This window comes from Chenopodium album, chromosome 23 (genome assembly GCF_948465745.1).
Source record: "Chenopodium album chromosome 23, dcCheAlbu1.1, whole genome shotgun sequence".
NCBI classification, from domain to species: domain Eukaryota; kingdom Viridiplantae; phylum Streptophyta; class Magnoliopsida; order Caryophyllales; family Amaranthaceae; genus Chenopodium; species Chenopodium album.
The window spans coordinates 12,753,411-12,762,115 of NC_137856.1; the positions used below are offsets into that span (position 1 = coordinate 12,753,411).

Genomic DNA, 8,705 nt, shown 5'->3' on the forward strand with positions numbered 1-8,705 from the left:
TTTAAATACTAGATATTGGATAATATTTTTTTCATTATTTTGATGTTTAATAATAATTGCAAAAAATATATTTAAATAGTACGTGTAATAATGAAGCAAATGTTGTTGAATTAGAATAAAGTAACGGAGTTCAAGACATTAGGTCCAGCTGTCAACGGTTTGATCTTTGGATCCCCTCATTTAATTTATTTCTTGAGTAATTCTTATAACCCCCAATTTATTAAGAGGATGTTTAAGGTGATTAATCACCATAATTATTCTCTTGATAAATAACGCTCATAACCCTCCACTTAAGAGAATGTTTAAAGTGATTATTCACCTCCCTTAATGCTTGGGATTCTTCTTTTTAATAGTAACTCTCATAACCCTCCATTTAATATACATATAATGACCCGGGACATTGCCCGAGTCAAAAACTAGTTACATCTTTAAACTTTGACTTCTATCAATTGAAAGTGCCTGGAATTTAGTTGCGCGATTTGGCCAATTCTTGTTACTGTCTTCTGTAGAAGTTCCATGCCTACTTTGGTGCCTTGACCTGAACATTACAATTAACAGTAGGAGATTAACCAACATGCAAGCCATAAACACCTATTAAATGAATCACCAAGCAACCTTAATCTTATCTATTAACATTCAAGCTTAATATTGAACATGTCCATTGTTTCAACAACATTGATAAGTAGACAATATACATTCATACATAAGAAATGAAGGTGCAAGCTACGTGCCACAAGAGTTACGCTGCCTGTTTATCCTACATAAACAAGAATGCAATTCTAACCTTTGGCGAAAATTTAATGATCTAGCTTTGGATAGGAGTAGACAGGGACAATTTCCTGTAGCTGCATTCTTAACGTCTGCTTTGCTTTCCTGTTTTTACAAGGGGGAAAAAAAATAATAACAGACAGAGAATGTATAAGACTAGGACTCCTGGGAAGCACTCGTGTAGGTTCATGTAACCGTCCCCACTTATGGGATTAAGGCGTTCAAGCAAGCATGAAAATGTGTAAGACATTCAAAATGAGTCTAAAACTCATGGTATCAACAAATAAGTACTCATTTACAGGAAATGTGTGAATCACATACGAATTTACTAGAGCTAATGACAAAAACGAGGTAGCCTATTTGCGACCAACACATGAAATATGCAGATGTTTTTAAGAACCATTTCAAGGAGACAAAAAGGACTGAAAAATCATATCTGCTAAGAGGCAAAAAAACACAGAACACTAACCATTTCTTCACTAGATGTTTTAATGGCATGTCCAGCATCTTTCTTGGTATCATGAACTACCCGATCATTTATCAGAGAAATTGCACATCGGCAGGTGTAGAAAAGCAATGATCCTCCAAGTGAGAGCACCCAAGAAATTCCAATATGATCATAAATCCAAGAGCTGTGACACAATAACCATGCAAGTTTGTAAGAATCAGTACAGGATACCACTTGAATTAGCAACTACGATTCAGACATTTTCAGCAAGATGCAAAACATAAGAGACGAGGAAGCAAACATCCTAATGGTGTCCCAGTTAATTTAAGTATCAACTCTCCTTTTAGAGAAACTTCAATCATGAAAACTAATTAATACGGATGGACATGAGAACAAGTCAAGGTGCTTGATTCAGCTATTTTACAAACATTGGGTGCATTTTTGTTCAAGTGATAAGTGTCCAAACCAACGAAATATTTAGTGTCTAAGATTGGAGTAAATGATAAAATGAAGAGTTTAGGTAAAACAGTTCGTGCAACTTTGATAACCAATGTTTCTACACTAAGTGCACAATAGAGTTATGGCAGTCCGACAAAGTAAAATTGTTACACATACCATGTGTTGCCTTGGAATTCAGTGGCCTTCTCTTGATAAGATTGACATTAACCTCCGCAAGAAGAGGCTTTGAAACGTTTTGCCCACAATCAGGAAAACATCCGTAGTTTCCCATGTCATTTATCACCATTTTTAGTACTGCAGCATATTCTGCAGCCTGTGAAAACAGAATGTCGTCAATTGTATGAATAAATGTCTAGAACAGTAGATCATACTAGACATGTTTTCCTGTTTAGCACATATGCAAATTTATTTGGAGAGGGAAATAGCGAAATCTCAACTGTAAATAAGGGAAGATCATAATTAATTTCATATTCTCGAGTTGTAGGACTAATGGACATCTACTCAGTAACATTTTCTATGATCAAATGATCCAGAAGGAAGATTAAACTTTTGTTTGACTATTAACTTCTATGACAATCCTTAAAAACTCAACTAATCACAGGACATAAATTTCAATGATTTCAAGGAAGAACGTACAAGAACGACAACCAAAAGTACCTACTTACATGATATTTTAATTGCCGGACTATGTTATTGCAGTCATCAACTATCAACTGTTGCCAGAAATCTCAAGCCTTTGGCCTTGACCACCAAATGATCTGAAATGGTCACAAAAGTCTGAAGCGGCTGCCACTGGTAACTATCTTTTAGCTTCAGCTCTGTGGTGTTGATAAGTTGTACTGAAAGGATGGCTTCTAAAATTCCAGAAGTTACTTCCATTGAAAAGATAACCATAAAGTTGGACTTGTTCCCTATATAATTACAAGCAGGAATAGTTGTTCAGATTTACGCAACAAAAGTAGACAAATAATGAACTTCATTTCTCGACATTCATTAATACCAGCTATTATAGCCTTATCTTTTTAAATCCTCTTTTAAACAAGATTGTGATCCGAAGACCAAAGATGTGTGAAGTATACCATTCCCCTTTACCTTGATCAGCATGGCCAATTTGGCAATGAAAATTCAAAATTGTGTACCCTACTTGCTCCCAACCTCAGACACCCTCATTATAAGTTAAAAATAAACATTTTAATGCAACAAGTAAAGTTCAAGATGATATACATACCTGGAAAGTGAAGCACATCAGGGTCTCCAATTAAAAACTCGAACTTATTCCTCCCCTTTTCATAGATAAGTGATCCAATTTCTTCATTCTCCTCAATAGTGATGTATTCCGGGGTAATGATGAAAGGAGGGTCATTGACAGGTTCGACACATACTGTGATATTCAAGTCAGTTACTCCGTTCTTGTTCCTTGCAGAGACTTTGATTGTGTCATTACCATAGAAGTTTTCATCCCTGATCATAGCAGAATAAACATAGTTTCCATACGCATTAATATACATAACAATCATAAGTATAGAAGGTTATTGAAAAAGAAAGGACTTTTATTTAAACAATGAGAATTGAAAAAATTTGATACAAGCGCGCACTCCAGACAAGCATCATAGTTTAACAGAAAATAAATGTAAATCATAGCATCAGTTGAATCCAAATACCCGAGATACTGAATTGACTGGAGAGCCATATTGATTACATCCACATGGCCGGACAAAGTCAATGCCTTAGCTTCTTCACCATCTCTACTAGCAGAAAATTCACTCCAAATTGGTTCCCAAAATTGCATCATCATTGAGGCAAGGGAAATTGTTCCATACTTTGCACTTAAAGTTACCGAGATGTTCTCCAATGCATCAGGATATTCAACCTCAACACCATGAAATCCACTGCCACAACAAGATTTTGGTATATTAAAACTGAATAAATAATGTATCTATAAACAATCTTGTCATCAAATATACCAGATTATTACCCAAATTTTGGACACAAGACATCTTCAGTTCCCTTCAACGAAGTAGGTAAGGACATGAGCTGAGGTGGAATACTGAGTACAGAAATGTTTATTGAAGCAGTACCAGTATTTCCATTTAGGTCGCAAATCGTGTATGAGAAAGAATCGTTTCCATAAAAACCTTTGTAAGGTGTATATCTGAAAAGTAGTCCATTCAGCACCACTGAACCAGAATTTGGCTGCCATGTTATAAAAGCAAACATGAGAGACACCCCTAGAAAGAAAAATTTTGATGCAATTCATACACAAACAGACATAAGTAAAAAATAATAATTCAAATCATAATTAATACTTGTAGTAAATTTTTTTTTGACAGGATTAAAAATTAGTAATTGAAAACTCTTATCACAGTGATTCCCAAATTGAAACAGAATAATACATTGGAAAATTAACATCATCACCACCACGCTAGCAAAAAGCATAAGCGAAGACAAAGCTACATATTGTTCTATGCAGTGCAATGAAGCTTAATCACTTTAAGATAAACATACATTAGAAAATGCAATAATTGAAGCGTTTTCACCAGCAAAGTAATCATTTTCAAGAGCGTTGAAAGCAATTGATTCATCCTCCCATACAGATATTGAATCATCACGAGCTTCAGGAAAATATTCATCTGCAATACAGTATAAGAAAAAGATATCAAGAACTCAGAAGCTGTTTTATAAATAAGGGAAGCACACTAACAGATATAATCAGCACTGGAAACTGCGCTATATGCAGTAACCACAACCAGGATATATGAACAAAACATTCTTAACTTTTTTTTTCGAGCTTTAATAAATAAATCAAATAAAATTAAATACACTTTGTCATTCTTTTTTTAAAGAAACATAAATGAAAAGGATATTTTCTATTTTTTTTCTAAAGATTTAACATTCACAACTAGAAACATAACGAGGTAAAAATCTAATACTTAACATTAACAACTAGAATAACCTCAGAAAACAAAAGGAATAAACCTCTTGTTTTTTTAATGTGAATGTCACACCTAGCTGATTCACATTATCACAAGCCAATGATGCTTTATAAAAGGTTATTAACAAAAATAAATACAGGGGACTGACAATCAGTTGTTAACAGTCTGAAGCAATTGATAATAATGTGTTGCACTTACTACTGTATGCATTGATTCCGAAAGGACAAGGTAAGAACTTCTTGCCATCGAATGTTGCACATAGTTCATAAGTGCCGGTATCATTAGCCTGAAATTGGCCTGTATATGATCCATTGTTATTGTCCAGAAACATCCAGGTTACAAAGTCAGAATGGTTTATTGAACCGATCTCCAATTTTAATTTAGATTGTTGTGACAAAACTGGGTTTGAGTATGAATCCTTTAGCTGGATGATGACTTCATTCCGCACCAACTTCTGTACTTTGGGCGCATATTTTACTACACCTGACATTGACATGTTAACCTCACCTGTATCATGTACCATAATATAATTAATATTACATTATATAAAGAAGTCAGTCTATATAAAATAAGTTAAGATGTCTCAATACATAAGGAATACAATCTTCAATCTTTAATCTCCAAAGACTTATTTAAACTAATCTTTGGATTTACTTGGCAACAGTAAAATTCCCAAATGCAACAGATCAAAAGTTACAAGAATCTTATCTTTGTACACAATTAGTATTATCATGCTTTGAAACACCATAAATCTAGATAGTTTATTCCTATACAAGACACTTAAGTTTACACAATGAAAATTGCGATTTTTCCATCCATTCTCATAAGTACTAGTTGAGTTATGTAACCAAACTAGATGTATCCTCCCTGTGCCTCTCTAAAGTTGATAATATCGTGTCAAACAAATTAAAGTCACTATATTTTACAATCAAGATCATACACTCTTTACTAGAATTACTTTCATTAAAGGAAAAATTGTGTACTTCTAGTATATCGCTCTCACATGCTGTGGTACTAATAACCTAACACAAGGAATAACAAACTAGCGTGAACATCAAGCTATCCTGACTATTTTCAATTAATTATTACTTTGTATATTATAGTAATTTTTAAGCATGCTAGAAAAATTTTATCAAGGATGTTTCTATTTGCCATTTATAGAGAAAAAAAAGATACATCTTCTACAGCAGACTTATATGTTCTCACAGTCTATGCAAACCACAGAAATTTCGGTACCTGCATTCACTTCCTTTTTCCACAATTCACCACCATTCAAAGGAACGTTTCCACACAAAATAAGAATTTCATATGATCCACTCCTTTCGGGTGTGTATAGTACACCATATGTATGAGAGACAATTTGCTTTGTATCTATAGACTTCATCAAGAAAAACAATCTGTCACAGTCTTTCAATACAAGGACGTTTTATAAAGCAGATAACTGATGCAGGTATAAAGCAATTTATAGAATGAAGTTCACTCATACATTATTACCGTGGTCTATCGATGGGCTAGGAGAAACTTCAATGGGACTCATAGCCCCAAGTGTCAAGTGCTTCGGAGACTTAGTTCCTACAATAAAAGAATATATGCCTTAATAACAAGAGAAAATTTGTAATGAATAAAGTTACTAAGCATTCAGACAACCATACCATTTGGTTCCTCTAAAGGATAAATTGTAGGCAACACCATATATGCATCTGCTGGACATGAAATTTGTACTTGAAGCATTCTCATCTCAACTGGACAAGGATATTGGTAAGCATCTTTCAAATAAACTGAAAATCTTGCTTCTTGTCCAGCAACTGAATTGTTCAAACCAGATCCATTGACAATGCTATTGAAACCATCACAGTTTCCTATTCATGTAACATATCAAAGTGAACATATCATACAACGCAAAAAGAGCAAAAGACACATACATATAACTCTAACTGCTGTAAATTAAAATGTTGAAATAAGTTCCGTATTTACTGGATTACAACTAGATATTACATAAAATTCGGTGCAGCAAAGGAGAAAATGTTAAACCCTCAGGTCATGGACTTGCAGCAATGACAAAACAGAATAAATTTTCAAAAACAGGAAAACTAGACAACTTAATCAATTCCTGCAAATATCTCTGACATACCAATTGAAACACTAAACTCATATGGCATGTTGGCAATGCTGGTGTTATGCTTTGCATCATATATTGTGAGTAGAAAATTTCCCGGTTCCACTGCCCTGAATGTAAGTAGTTGGATTTCAGGGGAGAATATGCTGAAGTTGAGATCTGGTACAGGTATCGATAATTTTGTGCTTTTCTCAAAAATCTCTGCATCAAATGGATAAAATCCTGGCACAAGATTTCCATACAAATCGTGCTGGTAAATAAATATTTCCACTTCAGATTGATACTGTGATATATTTGTGCCATATTTCCACTTCGCCTCACATTTGGAAACATCAATTTGTCCTGTTCAAATTTCAACTCATTAATATTTATCACTAATGTCAACACCAAATAGGCAAATTCAACTGAAATATTCGACATAACTCGTTATGTTAGCTTGTTATTGATAACAGCAGCATGAGAAACAAGGAGTCTACTCCAAAACCTTTAATCATTCTACTATTATTGAATTCCAGACAAACCAAGAGCTTCGAACATTCATGCAATAGATTAGTATCAATCATCTTTAGGCAGTACTAATTACAGCAGAACATCATGATTTTATATAGCAGAATGATTTTTTACCCGGGTGCACCTTGAAGGGAAGAGGGGATCCGCGCAAAGTTTGATTGTGCCTTTGTACTTGTAGCAAAAGATCTCCAGCTGATGAAGCAATGAATTCAATCCTAAGATAGCCATGATCATTCCAACCGAGGCTGGTGACACTGAGAACATTGGCAGCAGAACTGTTTACAAAGGATTCAGAAACATTAAAGATAAATTAATTCAGTTCGGCATTTGTTGAAGGAATGGTGTTCCCAAAGGCATCTTTAGGAAGTATCAGAGCCATAGCCCTTGTCCCGGCAACAAATTCATTCACGTAATCCATCCACAATACAATAGAGACTGTTGGGTTCATTTGCCCTTCATTAAGAACATTAATAAGTGTCAACAATACACCTTAAAACTATATCAAGGAAAAATTGATAAATTACATACTGAGACAAAAAATGTTATGAACATGTTGATTAAACGAACAGTGAAGAGCAAATCTAAAAGCCCGAAATTTGATGTAAAATAACAAATCAAATTAAACCAAACCAAACCAAAACATTATGATCAGACTAGATCAAAACTGTTTATTCTAATCAACTTATTGCTAAATATTATTAACCAAACCAAAACATTATGATCAGACTAGATCAAAACTGTTTATTCTAATTAACTTACTGCTAAATATTATTAATTGCATAGTAATAAATTTTATGAAAATTTATTTTTTGAACCAACAAAGTAACAAGATCCAATTTATTTATTAAATTTTTTTTTAATGGTGTAAAAATGCGGTCAAAGTTTAGTCATACTAATACATCAAAAAAATCTAGACTAAACCAGAAAATTTCGAATCATACTAAGCCAAATCAATCTTATTAAAATCAAACCAAGTCACCTAATTTCAAGTGAAGAGAACAAGTCCTAAAAAATGAACTTTCCACCGTATCATTGGACGTTCAAAAACGAAGCAAAAACAAAGAAAAGCCAAGAAACTACCTGGGTTAACAAAAAAATGAAGCAAAGAATCGAGAACCCCGAAATGATCATCTGTAATCAGGACATTAAAAACGCCAACAAGAATAGGAACAAAGGAAATAGTCCAAGAGTTAAGATCATCCCCAAAATTCAAAGACAATCCAGAAATAAAAGTGCTGTTTCCTGCTTTGTCATTAACTGAAACTGTAGGATTGAAAGAGACATTATAAGAATTGGGATCAAAATTTCCAAGTATTTTGATCTTGATTGTTGTAGTATCGCCTGCAATGTATGTGTCCCCTTCAAGCCAACAAAACACGAAAGCCGGCTTCGATTCATCATCTGCAAACATAATGCAGAGAAAAAGGATAAGTTAAGCATATTTTGAGTACAACACAACTTCTGTAATTTG

The 8,705-nt window shown here is 33.8% G+C and overlaps 1 pseudogene across 1 annotated transcript; it reads right to left on the reverse strand.

The window, feature by feature from the left end:
* Positions 1-110: 110 nt before the first annotated feature.
* On the reverse strand, positions 111-8,488 carry LOC145607049 (protein GAMETE EXPRESSED 2-like; annotated as a pseudogene). The gene is made up of 17 exons (XR_014105490.1): positions 8,452-8,488; positions 8,315-8,365; positions 7,349-7,723; positions 6,740-7,066; positions 6,261-6,467; positions 6,095-6,180; positions 5,845-5,986; positions 4,807-5,115; positions 4,181-4,305; positions 3,651-3,868; positions 3,337-3,564; positions 2,904-3,136; positions 2,341-2,586; positions 1,832-1,988; positions 1,238-1,400; positions 785-873; positions 111-538 (listed from the first exon to the last, which is right to left on the reverse strand). The product of XR_014105490.1 is annotated as a protein GAMETE EXPRESSED 2-like (transcript).
* Positions 8,489-8,705: the final 217 nt, after the last annotated feature.